Genomic DNA, 17,798 nt, shown 5'->3' with positions numbered 1-17,798 from the left:
AGAGTGGGTTGCCTTGCCCTCCTCCAGGGGGTCTTCTCAACCCAGGGATTGAACCCGGGTCTCCTGCTTTGCAGGCAGATTCTTTACTGTCTGAGTCACCAGGGAAGCCTAAAGTAAAAGTGAAAGTGAAGTCGCTCAGTCATGTCCGACTCTTTGTGACCCCATGGACTGCCAGTCCATGGGATTTTCTAGGCAAGAGTGCTGGAGTGGATTGCCATTTCCTTCTCCAGGGAATCTTCCCAACCCAGGAATCGAACCCGGGTCTCCCGCATTGCGGGCAGACCTTTACCGTCTGAGCCACCAGGGAAGCCTAACCAGGGATCAAATCCACATCCCCTGCTTTGGAAGGCAGATTCCTAACCACTGGACCACCAGGGAAGTCCCCATTTTAACAATTTTTAAGTGTAGAATTCATTAGTGTTAAGTATTTTCCACATTATATAGCCAGGCTCCAAAAGTTTCTCCTCTTGCAAAACAAAGTCTACATCCATGAAACAATTCCCTTTTCCCATTCTCTCAGCCCCTGCAGCCAACCTTCTACCTGCTGTTTTTGAGTTTCACTACTCTAGGTTCCTCCCTTAAGTGAAATCACACCATATTTATCTTTTTGTGATTGGCTTATTTCATTTAGATTAATGTCCTGAAAATGTATCCATGTTGTATCATGTGTTATGATTTCCCTTGCTTTTTAAGGCTGAGTAATATTCCCTCACCACATTTTGCTTTTTTTACTCTCCCACTGATGGACACAATACTAATAGGAATCTGTATCTCTCAAGACCCAGCACCTGTAAGATCTTATCTTTGTCTTTGGTTTTCAGCAGTTTGACTATGATGTGTGTATGTGTGATTTTCTTTGTAGGTGTATTTTCTTTTCTGGTTGGGATTCACTGATTTTCCTGTCTGTGGGTTTCTTTTTTGATCAACTTTGGAATTTGGCTTAAAATTTCTTCAAATATTATTGCAACTTCATTTTCTGTCTCTCTTTTTCTGGAATCCTGACCACACATGTGTTAGACCCACAGGCCCATTGAGGGTTCTTTGTTTCCCTCCTAATATTTTACTCTTTGTGTTTCAGTTTAAATGATTTATTTTGAGCTATCTTCAAGTTTACTAATCCTTTCTCTTCTGTTGTATCCAATTTTCCCCTTCTATATATAGGATCATTTTCCTTATGCATTCATACTTTGACAGACACTGATATTGTTTTCATGTTTCAGCCTTTATAAATAATGCTGTAACGAACCCGGAGTTGTCAATATCTTTTTGAGTTAGTGTTTTTGCTTCCTTAGGATAAATACCCAGAAGTAGGATTGCTGAATCACATGGGAATTCTATTTTTTAATTTTTTGAGGAAACTCCACACTGTTTTCCCTAGTGGCTGTACCAATCTACATTCCCACCAACAATGCACAGTGGTTCGCTCACCGCCACCAACACTCGTTAGCCCTTGTCTTTTTGAGAGTAGCCAGTCTAACAGATGTGAGATGATGGCTTATTGTGGTATTGGTTTGTATTTCCCTGATGGTTAGTGATGTCGAGCAACTTTTCATGTACCTACTGCTCATCTGCATGTCTTCTTTGGAGAAATGTCTATATGCTTCCTCTGCCCATTTTTAATCCCATTGAGTTGCTTGAGTTTCTTTATTTTGAATATTAACCCTTCATCAGGTATACGTTTGTAAATATTTTCTTCCTCTCAGTATGCTGCCTTTTCATTGCATTGGTGATTTTTTTTTTTTTTTTTTTTTTTTTTTTTGCTGTGTAGAAGCTTTTTAGTTTGATATAGTCCCACTTCTGTTGCCTTTGATTTGGTGTCAAATCCAAAAAGTCATCACCGAGACTAAGGTCAAGGCGCTTACTGCCTATTTCTTCTAGGATTTTTATGGTTTCAAGTCTTTAATCTATTTTGAGTAAGTTTTGTGTAACTGTTTGGTATAAGATCATGGTTCAGTTTTCTTCTGCACGTGGCTTGTTTCCCCAGCATCATTTACTGAAGACAGACTGTCCTTTCCTAATAGTAAACTTGTTGTAAATTAATTGAACATATATGCATGGGTTTATTTCTGAGCTCACTACTCTGTTCCATTGATCTATATGTCTGTTTCTATGCCAATATCATAGTGTTTTGATTACTAGTGCTTTGTAATATTGGAGAAGGCAATGGCACCCCACTCCAGTACTCTTGCCTGGAAAATCCCATGGATGGAGGAGCCTGGTAGGCTGCAGTCCATGGGGTCGTGAAGAGTCAGACACGACTGAGCGACTTCACTTTCACTTTTCCCTTTCATGCATTGGAGAAGGAAATGGCAACCCACTCCAGTGTTCTTGCCTGGAGAATCCCAGGGACGGGGGAGCCTAGTAGGCTGCTGTCTTTGGGGTTGCACAGAGTTGGACACGACTGAAGTGACTTAGCAGCAGCAGCAGCTTTGTAATAGAGTTTGAAATCAGAAAGTGTGATGCCTCCAGCTTTGTTCCTCTTCTCAAAATTGCTCGGGCTATTCAAAGTCCTTTGCGGTTCCATACAAATTTTAGAATTTCTTGTTCTTTTTTTTTTAATTTTTTTTTTGTGTAGTTGTCTCTGTGTTAGGGATCAGCTTGAAGCATATAAACTTAAAGTTTTCTCAGATCTAAGGAAAGCCTGCACACTGGGCATAAGTGGTAACTTTCTAAATTTCCCCATATGTGTAACTAATCCTTAAATAACCCAAAAGGGGGAAAACGGAAAAATAAAGGGCATAAAATAGCGATTGTCTCTTTAAATCCCCTGGAAGGTGCTTCAGGTAGAGGAGCATGAAACAATGATGGGGGAAAATGCAGCTGCCTGCCCGCCTGTGTCTGCCCCTCGGCGACCAGAGGCAGCTGTCGGCGATCAGAACCCAGACCCATTACTTGGAGGACGAAGTCCTTATCATCACTCTGGCTCCAGCAAGCCCCTCTAAGAGCGCTGGTCCAGCTGGCAGCCGTGGGCTGGGGCGCGGGAGGATGCAGATCGCCTGTTGCCCGAGGCTGAAACTGACCAAAATTAAGCACAATTTACCAGACTCATCTTCCTCCAGGAAGCTGCAAGCCTTTGAATAGACTCTGAAATTCTAAAATAATTACAGAAGACAGACTTGGCCAATTCCACGTTGTGCAGGTTGGGAGACAAATTCCTAGCACTTCCTACACTGCCATCTTCCCTGCCCTCCCAGGCTTATTTCGTCTTACATTCTGTACAGTGCATTTTAAATTCCCAGTGTCAACTCACTCATGTAACAGTTAGAAGAACTGACTTCAGAGACTTCCCTGGTAGTCCAGTGGCTGAGACTTCATGCTCCCAATGCAGGGAACCCGGGTTCCAACCCTGGTCAGGGAACTAGATCCCATATGCCACAAATAAGAGTTTGCATGCTGCAGTGAGGAGAAGGCAATGGCGCCCCACTCCAGTGCTCTTGCCTAGAAAATCCCATGGACAGAGGAGTCTGGTAGGCTGCAGTCCATGGGGTCGTGAAGAGTCGGACACGACTGAGCGACTTCACTTTCACTTTTCACTTTCATGCATTGGAGAAGGAAATGGCAACCCACTCCAGTGTTCTTGCCTGGAGAATCCCAGGGACAGCGGAGCCTGGTGGGCTGCCGTCTGTGGGTTCGCACAGAGTCGGACACGGCTGAAGCAACTTAGTAGTAGTAGTATGCTGCAATGAAGGCCTGGCGCAGCCAACAAAAAAAAGAAAAATATATATATAAAACTGACTTCAGGTTGCCAAGTAGAATTTAAAATTATTGACAATGATAGCTGGAAATTAATTTATACACAGATTTTAAGGACTTCTTCACGATATACTCCAGATTATGCAAAGGCATACTCGGCACTTTGGTCAAAAGAAAGCACGTTTGTGTGTATGAGAAAGATGCAGAGCATAGCAAAGCAGTAGAGAAAGGATTGGGATCCCGGGCTTAGGGACTATCCTAAAACCATCTTATCGTCCATTATGAAAACAGTAAGAAGGTAGCATAAATTTAGATTAAAAAATCTCATACTGCTGTGCGTTAACATCTTTTATGGGCTTCCCGGGTGGCTCAGTGGTAAAGAATCCACCTGCCAATACAGGAGACATGTGTTCGTTCCCTGGGTCAGGAAAATCCCCTGGAGAAGGAAATGGCAGCCCATTCCAATATTCTTGCCTGGGAAATCCCACAGACAGAGGAGCCTGGTGGGCTACAGTCCATGGGGTCACAAAAAAGTCAGACATGACTTAGCGACTAAACAACAACATCTTTTGCAGGCCTCAGGCAGAATCCCAGTGATGAAATGATTCTTCCCCATGGTCATGTTCCTCTCATATTAGGCATTCTCTTAAGGCTTCATCCTACTTTTAAATGTTTTCCTTGACTCACTACATCATTTATACATCATCAAGCATTTTGTTATTTTCATAAGGGTTTGATTTATTTCTCCAATTAGATGGCAGGGTTTTTGAGGTCAGGCATTATGCTTTAATTCTTTTTAATGCTACACAGTACTGGGAACAGTTGTTATTCAATTACTATTTTATAATTAATTTTTCAGAGCATGAGCCATCTAAGGCCTTTTCATGTGTGATTTTGGGATGCAAATAATTTTATCTTTGAAGTTGCTACATTAATAGGAGTTCTGATGGGAGTGAAAGCAGAAATTCTTCTTGATAGAGGACTGTGACTTCCTAATTTTCGCTTAAACTTCTCTCATAACTTCTTTTTTCTGCTGAATCCTATTTGGAGTATTAATAATTCATTGATGTGTATATAGATGGATAGCTTGATATATTAAATTTGGTTGTAGGCATTAAACAAAATAAATGAAACCATGGCAAATTGGAAGAGAACGCAATTATTCAAGTTTAGCTGTAGAACACCTTGGAATGGTTAAGAATCACTACCATAAATCATCCATATATCCCATAAATTTAACAGTTAACATTCAAAATGTATTCCCTAGATAATATCTTTTGCAAAAGCCATTGTTTTTATTCATTAGAATTGTGAAACACTAAGTGTCCTGAAAATAATGTATAATTGTTATAAGAAATTATAAAAGGGCAGAAAAGCACGAGGAAGAAAACGTAAATCACTTGTAATTCCAACACTCAGAAATAACTGATATTACCAAGATCTATGCAGTCATTAACTTTTTCCACTTGCATTTTATTATTTTAAAGAAAAAGATAAATAATCCAATAGAAAAAAACGGGCAAGTGGTTAGAACAGACCCATCATAACAAGACTATGTGTAAATGGCCAATAAATCCATGAGAAATAAGAAAAATGCAAAGTACAATCATGAGATACTGCTCTGTAACCATATAACTATGAAAATGAGGAAAGACTGGCGATATCCAGTGTTATTAAGGATGTGAAACAATGGAAGCCTTTGCACCACTGATGTGTCAACTGGTTGCAGGAAATTAGGAAAATTGACATTATCTACTAAAATTTCATGGCAAATAGATGGGGAAACAATGGAAACAGTGACAGACTCTATTTTGGGGGGTTCTAAAATCACTGCATAAGGTGACTGCAGCCATGAAATTAAAAGATGCTTGCTCCTTGGAAGAAAAACTATGACTAACCTAGACAGCATATTAAAAAGCAGAGACATTGCTTTGCCAACAAAGGTCCACCTAGTCAAAGCTATGGGTTTTTTCAGGAGTCATGTATGGATGTGAGAGTTGGACTATAAAGAAAGCTGAGCACCAAAGAATTGATGCTTATGAACTGTGGTGTTGAAGAAGATTCTTGCAAGTCCCTTGGGCTGCAAAAAGATCCAACCAGTCCATCCTAAAGGAAATCAGTCCTGAATATTCACTGGAAGGACTGATACTGATGCTGAAGCTGAAGCTCCAATACTTTGGCCATCTGATGCGAAAAACTGACTCATTGGAAAAGACCCTGATGCTGGGAAAGATTGAAGGCTGTAGGAGAAGGGGATGACAGAGGATGAGATGGTTGGATGGCATCACTGACTCGATGGAGATGAGTTTGAGTAAACTCCAGGAGTTGGTGAGGGACAGGGAAGCCTGGCGTACTGCAGTCCATGAGGTCGCAAAGAGTCAGACACAACTGAGCTGAACTGAACTAAAACCGAAGATTCACGCATCATTGACTTAGCAATCCCACTCCTAAATATTTGCTCAACAGAATGTGTGCTCCTATGGAATAAAAGGCTTGAAGAAGCATATTCATAGAAGTATTATCCAAAATAGCCCCAAATGTCCTTCAAGAGCAGAATGAATAAAAATGTCATGGTCTATTCACGCAGAAACTTAGAAAGGCTTTCTCTATCTGATACACAGCAATAAAAAACAGTTATTTCATGCAATGTGGGAAGTGGAAGAGGCCAGATGTAAAGTGCAATTCCATTTATGTAAATTTGAAAACAGATAAAAGTAAAACAAAATGTTTATAGATATATACACAAGCGGTAAATCTACAAAGGAAAGTAAGGGAGTAATTACACTCATGTGTTCATTCAGGGAGAAGGGAGGGGTGAAAGGTGGGAGGTGGCGGGAGGACTCTGGGAGGTGATGGGAGGACTCTGGGATGCTTGAACCGTTCTATATATTGGGTTGGCCAAAAAGTTTGTTCAGATTTTTCTGCAAGATGTTACAGAAAAACACAAAAGAAATTTTAGGCCAACTCAACATTTCTGGTTATGATTATACAGTGGAAGTGAGCAATAGATTTATGGGACTAGATCTGATAGATAGAGTGCCTGAAGAACTATGGACGGAGGTTCATGACATTGTACAGGAGACAGGGATCAAGATCATCCCCAAGGAAAAGAAATGCAAAAATGCAAAATGGCTGTCTGGGGAGGCCTTACAAATAGCTGTGAAAAGAAGAGAAGCGAAAAGCAAAGGAGAAAAGGAAAGATATAAGCATCTGAATGCAGAGTTCCAAAGAATAGCAAGGAGAGATAAGAAAGCCTTCCTCAGCGATCAATGCAAAGAAATAGAGGAAAGCAACAGAATGGGAAAGACTAGAGATCTCTTCAAGAAAATTAGAGATACCAAGGGGACATTTCATGCAAAGATGGGCTCGATAAAGGACAGAAATGGTATGGACCTAACAGAAGCAGAAGATATTAAGAAGAGGTGGCAAGAATACACAGAAGAACTGTACAGAAAAGATCTTCACGACCAAGATAATCATGATGGTGTGATCACCGACCTAAAGCCAGACATCCTGGAATGTGAAGTCAAGTGGGCCTTAGAAAGCATCACTACGAACAAAGCTAGTGGAGGTGATGGAATGCCAGTTGAGCTATTTCAAATCCTGAAAGATGATGCTGTGAAAGTGTTGCACTCAATATGCCAGCAAACTTGGAAAACTCAGCAGTGGCCACAGGACTGGAAAAGGTCAGTTTTCATTCCAATCCCAAAAAAAGACAGTGCCAAAGAATGCTCAAACTACCTCACAATTGCACTCATCTCGCATGCTAGTAAAGTAATGCTCAAAATTCTCCAAGCCAGGCTTCAGCAGTACATGAACCATGAACTTCCAGATGTTCAAGCTGGTTTTAGAAAAGGCAGATGAACCAGAGATCAAATTGCCAACATCTGCTGGATCATCAAAAAAAAAAAAAAAGAGTTCCAGAAAAACATCTATTTCTGCTTTATTGACTATGCCAAAGCCTTTGACTGTGTGGATCACAACAAACTGTGGAAAATTCTGAAAGAGATGGAAATACCAGACCACCTTATCTGCCTCCTGAGAACCCTATATGCAGGTCAGGAAGCAACAGTTAGAACTGGACATGGAACAACAGACTGGTTCCAAATAGGAAAAGGAGTACATCAAGGCTGTATATTGTCACCCTGCTTATTTAACTTATATGCAGAGTCCATCATGAGAAATGCTGGGCTGGAAGAAGCACAAGCTGGAATCAAGATTGCTGGGAGAAATATCAATAACCTCAGATATGTAGATGACACCACCCTTATGGCAGAAAGTGAAGAGGAACTAAAAAGCCTCTTGATGAAAGTGAAAGAGGAGAGTGAAAACGTTGGCTTAAAGCTCAACATTCAGAAAACTAAGATCATGTTATCTGGTCCCATTACTTCATGGCAAATAGATGGGGAAACCATTGAAACAGTGTCAGACTTTATTATTTTGGGCTCCAAAATCACTGCAGATGGTGACTGCAGCCAAGAAATTAAAAGACTCTTACTCCCTGGAAGGAAAGTTATGACCAACCTAGATAGCATATTGAAAAGCAGAGACATTACTTTGCCAACAAAGGTCCATCTAGTCAAGGCTATGGTTTTTCCAGTGGTCATGTATGGATGTGAGAGTTGGACTGTGAAGAAAGCTGAGTGCCAAAGAATTGATGCTTTTGAACTGTGGTGTTGGAGAAGACTCTTGCGAGTCCCTTGGACTGCAAGGAGATCCAACCAGTCCATTCTAAAGGAGATCAGTCCTGGGTGTTCTTTGGAAGGACTGATGCTGAAGCTGAAACTCCAGTACTTTGGCCACCTCATGCAAAGAGTTGACTCATTTGAGAAGACTCTGACGCTGGGAGGGATTGGGGGCAGGAGGAGAAGGGGACGACAGAGGATGAGATGGCTGGATGACATCCCCAATTGATGGACATGAGTCTGAGTGAACTCCGGGAGTTGGTGATGGACAGGGAGGCCTGGCATGCTGTAATTCATGAGGTCACAAATAATTGGACACAACTGAGCCACTGAACTGAACTGAACTGAACATTTCTGGACCCAGGTGGTGGTTACAAGATACTCATTTTGTGACAAGTCAAATGTACCTGTTTCTTATGTGCATGCATGCATGCTCAGTCATGTCTGACTGTTTGCAACTCCATGGACTGTAGCCCGCCAGGCTTCTCTGTCCATGGGGATTCTCTAAGCAAGAACACAGGAGTGGGTTGCCATTTTCTTTTCCAGGGGATCTTCTCCACCTGGGGATTGAACCAAGTCTCCTGCATTACAGGTGGATTCTTTACTGCCTGAGCCATCAGGGAGCTTTCTTACATTATAGTGAACAATAAAAATGTTTAAAACAACAGATAAGTATTGTTAATATTTGCTCTTTATTTGTGTTCCCAGGTTGGGTGCACAAGTTTTATAAATATTACAATATCTTGTTGGAGTGATCCCTTTATTAATACCCAATAACCTTCTGTATCTCTTAGTATATACAGTCTTTGGTTTAAAATCTATTTTGTCTGATACAAGTATAGCTATTCAGCTTTTAATGGTTTTCTTTTGCCTGGAATATTATTTTTCATCCCTACACTTTCAGTCTGTGTGTGTACTTAAAGCTGAAGTGAGTCTCTTGTGAGAGCATATAGTTGGGTCTTATTTTGTTTATCCATTTAGCCACTCTGTGTCTTTTGTGGAGAATTTGGTCTATTTAAATTTAAAGTAAATATTGACAGGTGTGCACGTTCTATTGCCATTTTAAAATTGTTTTCTGGTGCTTTGTCATTCCTGTGTTTCTTTTTTCCTCTCTTGCTCTCTTTGTGTTTGGTGATTTTTATGTAGTGGTATACTTAGATTCTCTTTATTTTTTTTTTTTTTTGAATCTACTTAAGGTTTTGCTTTGTGGTTAGCATGAGGCTTACACAAAACATCTTATTTATAACAGTCTATTTTAAACTGATAACAACTTAATTTTGGATGTATACTAAATCTCTACATTTGTACTCTTTTTGTAAAAACATTTTATGTTTTTGATGCCAAAGTTTATATCTTTTTATCTTTCTCATCCATTTACAAATCACTGTGTGTGAAAGTGTGTGTTAGTCATTCAGTCGTGTCCCACTCTTTGCACCCCCATGGACTGTAGTCTGCCAGGCTCCTCTGTCCATGGGATTGTCCAGGCAAGAATATTAGAGTGGGTTGCCATTCCCTTCTCCAGGGATCTTCCCAACCCAGGGATTGAACCCAGGTCTCCTGTATTATGGGCAGATTCACAGATTCCTTACCATCTGAGTCACCAGGAAAATCCCTGTAGTTATTAGTTATTTTTGCTAATTTTGCCTTTTAAGCTTTAGACTAAATTTAAAAGCGATTTACACATTCCATTACATGAGTATTCTGCAGTTAATATATATTTACTTTTATCAGCAAAATGTATACTCTCCTATGTTTTCCTGTGACTAATTGGTGTCCTTTGTTTCACCTTGAAGAAGTCACTTTAACGTTTCATGTAAGGTTGGTCTAGTGGTGATGAACTCTCACATCTTGCTCGTTTGGAAAACTCTTTATCTCTACTTCAATTCTGAAGAACAACTTTTCCAAGCAGAGTATTCTTGGTGGCAGGTTTTCTTTTTTTTCTCTTTTAGCATTTCAATATATCTTACCATTTCATTATAGCCTGCACAGTTCCTCTGAAAAATCTGTTTATAGTCTACAGAGTTTTCCTTGTATGGGGCAAGTTGTTTTCCTCTTGCTACTTTTAAAATTCTCTGTCTTTAACTTTTGGCAATTAAATTATATTGTGTCTTAGAATGGGCCCCTTTGGAATCATCTTATATAAAACTCTCTAGATTTCCTGAATCTAGATATCTATTTCCCCAGGTTAGGGAAGTTCTTAGCCATTATTTCTTTGAATAGCTTTCTGCCTCTTTCTCTCTCTTCTCCTTCTGAGACCTCAGTAATGCAATTTTTGTCCTCTTGACAGTGTCCCATAGGTTCCTTAAGCTCTCCTCACACTGTTTCATTCTTTTCTCTCTTTGTTCTTTTTGTTGAATGACTTCCACTGCTGTCTTCAAATTCACTGATTCTTTCTTTGCTACACCTAGTTTGCTGTTGAATCTTTCAGTTCAGCTATTGTATTCTTCAACTCTGTGATTTCTGTTTGGTGCTCTGTTTTCTTGGGTTCCATCACTGGGTTGGGAAGGTCCCTTGGAGAAGGGGAACAACTACCCATTCCAGTATTCTGGCCTGGAGAATTCCAAAGACTATATAGTCCACAGGGTTGCACAAAGAGTCGGACACGACTGAGCGACTTTCACTTTCACTCTACTTTCTATCTCTTTATTGAAATTCCCACTTTCTTCATGCATTGTTTTCTTGATCTTGGTTAGCATCTTTAGGACCATTATTTTGAACTCCTTATAGGGTAAATAAACTATTTTAGTTTCATTAAGACCTATTTCTGGGGTTTTATCCTGTTGTTTCATTTGGAACATAGTCTTCTATTTTTAAAAAGTTTTTCTTGACTCTCTTTGTTGGTTTCTATGCATTAGATGAAACAGCCAACTTGCCCAGTTTTGGAGGAGTGGCCTCCTGTAGGAAATGAAACTTATTCCTCAACCCCGTCCTCACTCTTGGTTGTCTTGCAAATCTTTGTGATTGTCTAAGCAGACTACTTTGTTCTTAGTGGCTTCCAGTAGTTGAAGGTGTGCCAAGACCTGTCAGTGTCCCAAAGGAGAGGATCTCAGTCAACGCCTCGATTCAGGCTGAGCGAAAGCTGGATCAGGCCTCCCTGGGGGCTCAGTGGTAAAGAGTCTGCCCATCAATGCAGGAGACGTGGATTTGATCCCTGGGTTGGGAAGATCCCACATGCCTTGGAGCAGCTAAGCCCATGCACTACAACTACAGAACCCATGCTCTAGAGCCCGGAAGTCACAACTACTGAGCGCATGGGCCACAACTACTGAAGCTCACGAGCCCTAGAGCCTGTGTTACCCAACGAGAGAAGCCATCACAGTGAGAAGCCCCCCACACCACAGCTAGAGAAAAGCTCCCACAACAATGAAGACCCAACATAGCCAAAAATAAATAAATAATTAATTTAAAAAATTTTTAAAGGAACCCCCCACCACCACCAAAAAAAGGCTAGATCTTCAGGCAGCAGCTTGTAATGTATGGAAATAGACATCTTATGGGAAAAAGATGGGGAAGAATTTTCTGTGCTCCTTCTGCACTGACCTCTAAGAGCATGGCCAGTGAAGAACTGTTTCTTTGCTGCAGTCCCGTTGAACCGAGGGACAGAAGCCTCCCTAGCCATCAGAGCCAGAGTATCAGGGGAGGTGCCGTCTCGATGGCACCGCAAAACCCAGGGTGCCAGGTGTGTGCACCAGCTCTCCTCTGCTGCATCACGGGCACTGCTGATGGCAATGGGGCAGAGATGGTGTGGACACTGTTTCTGCTGCGCTCCCCGGTCTCCGCGGAGTGTCGTCCTTGGTCTGTAGATTTGTGTTGGATTAGAAGCCTGACTCTCAGACCGCAGCTTTTAGGATAAGCATACTGGCCTTTTTCAGAGAAAGCCTGGAGGTTGGGCGTTTCTGATTGGCATCTGTGCACTGAGCCTTGGGGGGATCGTCTCGTAAGAATTCTTTCTCTGTCTCATCTGGTCCTGTGGGATCTGAGTGTACAAGTCCTGCTGGCAACCAGAGACAGGCAACGAAGGAGCGTGCCCCCTGGGCGGCGGCACATCAGCTGGGGCACCAGACGTGTGCACAAGCTCCTTCTAGGGAGACGCTCATGACGTAGATCCGGGCACAGGGAGGCACAAAGGTGGGACCTGCTGGCCTCCCTGGTCTCTGGGGGTGGCGGTGGCAGCTAGCCCCTCTCTTGTGTTAAATTAGAGGCCTGAGACAGGCTGCAGCTTTCAAAACACGCAGAGAGGCCTTTTTCAGGGAAAGCCTGGGCATTGCCGTATGCTGTCTCTGCTCTGAGGCCTGCGGACAAAGCTGGGAACCCTCACAAGCCCTTTTGAAATGGGTTCTTTAAAGAGAGTTGTGAAGCACTGTGGAGAACAGTATGGGGGTTCCTTAAAAAACTAGAAACAGAGCTACCATGTAATTCAGCAATCCCACTCCTGGGCATATACCCTGAGAAATCCTTAATTCAAAAAGACACATTCCCCAATGTTCATTGCAGCACTATTTGCAATAGCGAGGACGTGGAAGCCACTGAAATATCCATCAACAGATGAACGGATAAGGAAGATGCAGTCCATATACACAGTGGAATATTACTCAGCCATGGAGAGGAACGAAACTGGGTCTTTTGTAGTGATGTGGATGGACTGAGAGTCCGTCATACAGAGTGAAGCAAGTCAGAAAGAAGAAAAGAAATCTCATATATGAATGCATTTTTGCAGAATCTAGAAAGATGGTGCGGATGAGCCTATTTGCAGGGCAGGAAAAGAGACATAGACATGGAGAGTGGACGTGTGCACAAGGCTGAGCAGGAAGGGGAGGGTGAGATGAACCGGGAGGTTAGGATTGACGCAAATACACTACCACGTGTGAAACAGACAGCTAGGGAGAAGCTGCTGCTGAGAAGGCCCTTCAGGAGGCCACCCCACTAAATAAATAAATGCATACATAATTTTAAAAGATGAAGAGAGCTGGGAGTTTCTCCTGATTGCAGGCTCTTATCCCGGAGACGGGGTCTAAGGTGGGATTGCATCTTACCCTCTGCGACCCGTTTGGATGTGAGTCCATCCTCGTTCACTCAGGGTGTATCAGTGGCTCACTCGGCGTCCTGATTTCTTCCGGAGGAAACCTCAGGGTATATCAGCGGCTCACTCGGCGTCCTGATTTCTTTCGGAGGAAACCGCTGCGCACAGAGCTGTGTCGCAGGAGCAGGGGTGCTCAGGGGCCTCCTGTGTCACCACCTGCGACTGGAAACAAGGTCCAATCTTTTTAACGCTGTGACAGCTTCCTTTTCACCTGGAGTGTCAAGATGTTCCAGCTTTATCTTCTACATCGTCAGCCCTTACTTCAAGAGGCCTTGGGGTTTTATTTGTTTTGCTTCATGTTGTGATTTAGTGGGAAATGGCGCTTTGAGATCACAATCTGGGTTTGATGGATTCCCACTGCCACTGGGATGGTTATTGTTTATAAGCCTTTTCAATGGACAGATCTAGGAATTACACCTATTTATTTATCTGTTTGTAAACTGTGTTCCACTTGAAACTATTTAAAAAATTAAAATTTTTACTTGATCTCATCTATATGGCTATATTTCCTTTCTTCTGCATTGAGTATCCCAATTTTTGCCTTGTTAGTATAGCCTTCAAACACTAAACTGGTTTTTTACCCCCATTTAGACTTAGTTTAAAAGTAGCCATGCATTTAATGCTCATGACTAATTATTTTTATTTATTTTTCTAATTAATTAATTTATTTTAATGGAAGGATAATTACTTTACAATATTGTGTTGGTTTCTGCCACACATCAACATGAGCTAGAAACAGGCATACATATGTCCCTTCTCTCTTGAAGGTCCCTCCCACCTTCCCCCCATCCCACCCCTCTAGGTTTCAGGCATACGTGTCTGCAAATTGCTTCAGTTTGTCCTCGGTTGCATGACCAATTCTTATGTCTAAGACTCGTAAGTATTTATTTGAAGCTTATTTTCTAGTAGATATTTCTGGAGAAACTCATGAGAAAAACATTCCCCAAGTTCTTGTATGTTTTGAGAATAATCTTTCTAACTTTTTGTACTTAAAAGTTTATCAGATTTAAAAGTTTTGGTTCACATTTTCCTTCCTTGAGGATCTTAAATTTACTTCTAGCATGAAGTGTTGCTTTCAAAAAGTGTGATGATAAAAAAGAAGTGTCAGGATAAAAATGTAACTTTCTTACCCTCCTTATTTAGTCAGCGGCTCAATTGCCTAGATTTCCAAAGAGCTTTGACATTTTTCACTTATTATGAAGCAACGGGCAAGAGTCTTGGTGTGTTTTGTGGGCAAGTCTTTCTGGAATGCTTTCATTGGTATTATTCTGTCCCTTATTTTCCTTTGAGATTTTACATGGGATTTAACCTTAATCATTGTCAGCTGCTCATTTTCTTGTGCGATTAGTTTTCCTGAACTTTTTGAAGGAGAAGTGATTCAGTCAAGTTTTTCTAACTTCACAGGGCTCCCTCTTCCGTGTTTTTTGTGTCGTATTGACAAATCATGATAGTTCACCTTCGGAAATTGCCTGGCTTTGTTCTCCCTCCCAGTTTTATTTATGCTTTGATTTTCCTTCGCCTATGTTGTCCTTATCCTACTCAATTTTGATTCTATTTCCAATCATTTCTTTTTAGCGTGTTGTCCAGTTTGTGTCTTCCCTTGTGGCCCAGCTGGTAAAGAGTCTTCCTGCGATGCAGGAGACCCGGGTTCAATCCCTGGGTTGGGAAGATCCCCTGGAGAAGGAAATGGCAACCCGCTCCGGTATTCTTGCCTGGAAAATCCCATGGATGGAGGAGCCTGGCAGGTTACAGTCCATGGGGTCGCAAAGAGTCAGACTTCACTTTTAGTTATCACTCTCCAGTTCTGGAAGGGAGTACCAGCTGGTCAGTTTTGAGAGTACAAAGGGTCTGGAAAGATCTAGCCCTTTCAGACCTAAACATGGATTCTTGCTCTCACCTACATTGGATTGTATGAAATCCCCTCAGTTTCAGCTTTGGTTCTCATGGAGATCTGCTGGAGTTTACAGGGAATATCTATTGGCTGTTTTATGATGTTGCTGTTCTGTTTTATGATGATGCTCCTCTGTCCAATTCTTCAGGCAGGAATACTAGAGTAGCATGCCCTCCTCCAGGGGATCTTCCCAACACGGGGATCAAACCCACCCATATCCTTCATGTCTTTCTCCATGGGCAGGCAGGTTCCTTAGAGCCCCCTGGGAAGCCTGCTTGTGGTTCTTGGTGGTTTGTCTTCCTGTGCTTGTATCTACATCATCGACTAAAAAAAGTCACCACATGAGGGTTGTGAGTTACGCTTTCTTTGGGACAATGAGGGCTATAGCCTGGGAGACAGCTGCTCAGGCAGCTCTGAGAAGCTGTCCTGAAGAGGTAGGGGGGCAGCTCAGTATACACATGATTTTGGTGAAGGGGGTATAAATGCGAGCAAGTACACATTTTGTCAGAGGGTTGATACTAGTCACGAGGAGCAGATACCTCTGTTAATGATTCTCTAGATATGAGAAGATGCAAGAAATTGGGCTCATAAAATCTCCTGAAAATATCTATCTGAAGGCTTGTTTTGCCAGATTTCTCAGAGCACAGAGGACCTTATTCTTGGTCTCCATCCTGAACTTGTTTCAAGGTGTGTTGAAGGTCAGCAACTGCAGGGCCTAGTGACTTCATCCCTGTAAAGGCAGACGGTGTGTGGCAACTTTTGGCTATGCGGGGCTTTGTGGGAATACCCCGTCACCTGGATTTGTTGTAAATGTTAGCCGTGACTTTGACTTTACTATCTAGTTTCTCTTTCTATTATTACATCGAGATTCAAGAAGTTCCCCAAATTATGTCATCTCTGCTACCATGATCTTTCCAGAATCTATTATGGTGTTTTTTGACTTGCTGCTGCTGCTAAGTCACTTCAGTCGTGTCCAACTCTGTGCGACCCCATAGACGGTGGCCCACCAGGCTCCCCTGTCCCAGGCAAGAACACTGGAGTGGGCTGCCATTTCCTTCTCCAATGCATGAAAGGGAAAAGTGAAAGTGAAGTCGCTCAGTTGTGTCCGACTCTTCACGACCCCATGGTCTGCAGCCTACCAGGCTCCTCCGTCCATGGGATTTTCCAGGCAAGAGTAATGGAGTTGGGTGCCATTGCCTTCTCCATTTTGACTTGCAGAGGTCTTTAATTTTAATGGAATAAAAGTTATGACTTCATTGCTATGGTTTATGTTTATGTTTCTAGACGGGATTCCTCCATTCTAAACTCAAATAAGTAGCCTCATATATGTATGTGTATATATATATATATATATATATATATATATATATATAAAACGTATATATGTGTATGTATATACATATATATGGGCTTCCTTGGAAGCTAGCTGGTAAAGAATCCACCTGCAATGCAGGAGACACTGGTTCAATTCCTGGGTGGGGAAGATCCCATGGAAAAGGGATAGGCTACCCTCTCTAGTATTTATGGGCTTCTCTGGTGGCTCAGATGGTAAAGAATCCACCTGATTCAATTCCTGGGTTGGGAAGATTCCCCTGGAGGAGGGCATGGCAACCCACTCCAGTATTCTTGCCTGGAGAATCCTCAAGGACAGAGAAGCCTTGCAGGCTATCATCCATGGGGTCTCAAAGAGTTGGACACAACTTAATGACTAAACAACAACAAATATATATATATATATATATAATGTATATTACTATTGTATATAGTATATATTATATACTATTATGATTATACAGTGAAAGTGACAAATCGATTCAAGGTATTAGATCTGATAGACAGAGTGCCTAAAGAACTATGGACAGAGGTTCGTGATATTGTACAGGAGGTAGTGATCAAGACCATCCCTAAGGAAAAGAAATACAAAAAGGCAAAATGGTTGTCTGAGAAGGGCTTAGAAATAGCTAAGAAAAGAAGAGAAGCTAAAGGCAAAAGAGAAAAGGAAAGATATACCCATTTGAATGGAGAGTTCCAAAGAATAGCAAGAAGAGATAAGAAGCCTTCCTCAGTGATCAGTGCAAAGAAATAGAGGAAAACAGTAGAATGGGAAAGACTAGAGATCTCTGCCAGAAAATTAGATATACCAAGGGAACATTTCATGTAAAGATGGGCTCAGTAAAGGACACAAATTATATGGACCTAACAGAAGCAGAAGATATTAAGAAGAGGTGGCAAAAATACACAGAAGAACTACACAAAAAAGATCTTCATGATCCAGACAACCATGATGATGTGATCACTCACCTAGAGCCAGACATCCTGGAATTCGAAGTCAAGTGGGCTTTAGAAGCATCACTACAAACAAAGCTCGTGGAGGTGATGGAATTCCAGTTGAGCTATTTCAAATCCTGAAAGATGATGCTGTTAAAGTGCTGCACTCAACATGCCAGCA

This window comes from Bubalus bubalis, chromosome 1 (assembly GCF_019923935.1).
Source record: "Bubalus bubalis isolate 160015118507 breed Murrah chromosome 1, NDDB_SH_1, whole genome shotgun sequence".
Lineage (NCBI taxonomy): Eukaryota > Metazoa > Chordata > Mammalia > Artiodactyla > Bovidae > Bubalus > Bubalus bubalis.
This window is presented reverse-complemented; position numbering follows the sequence as displayed.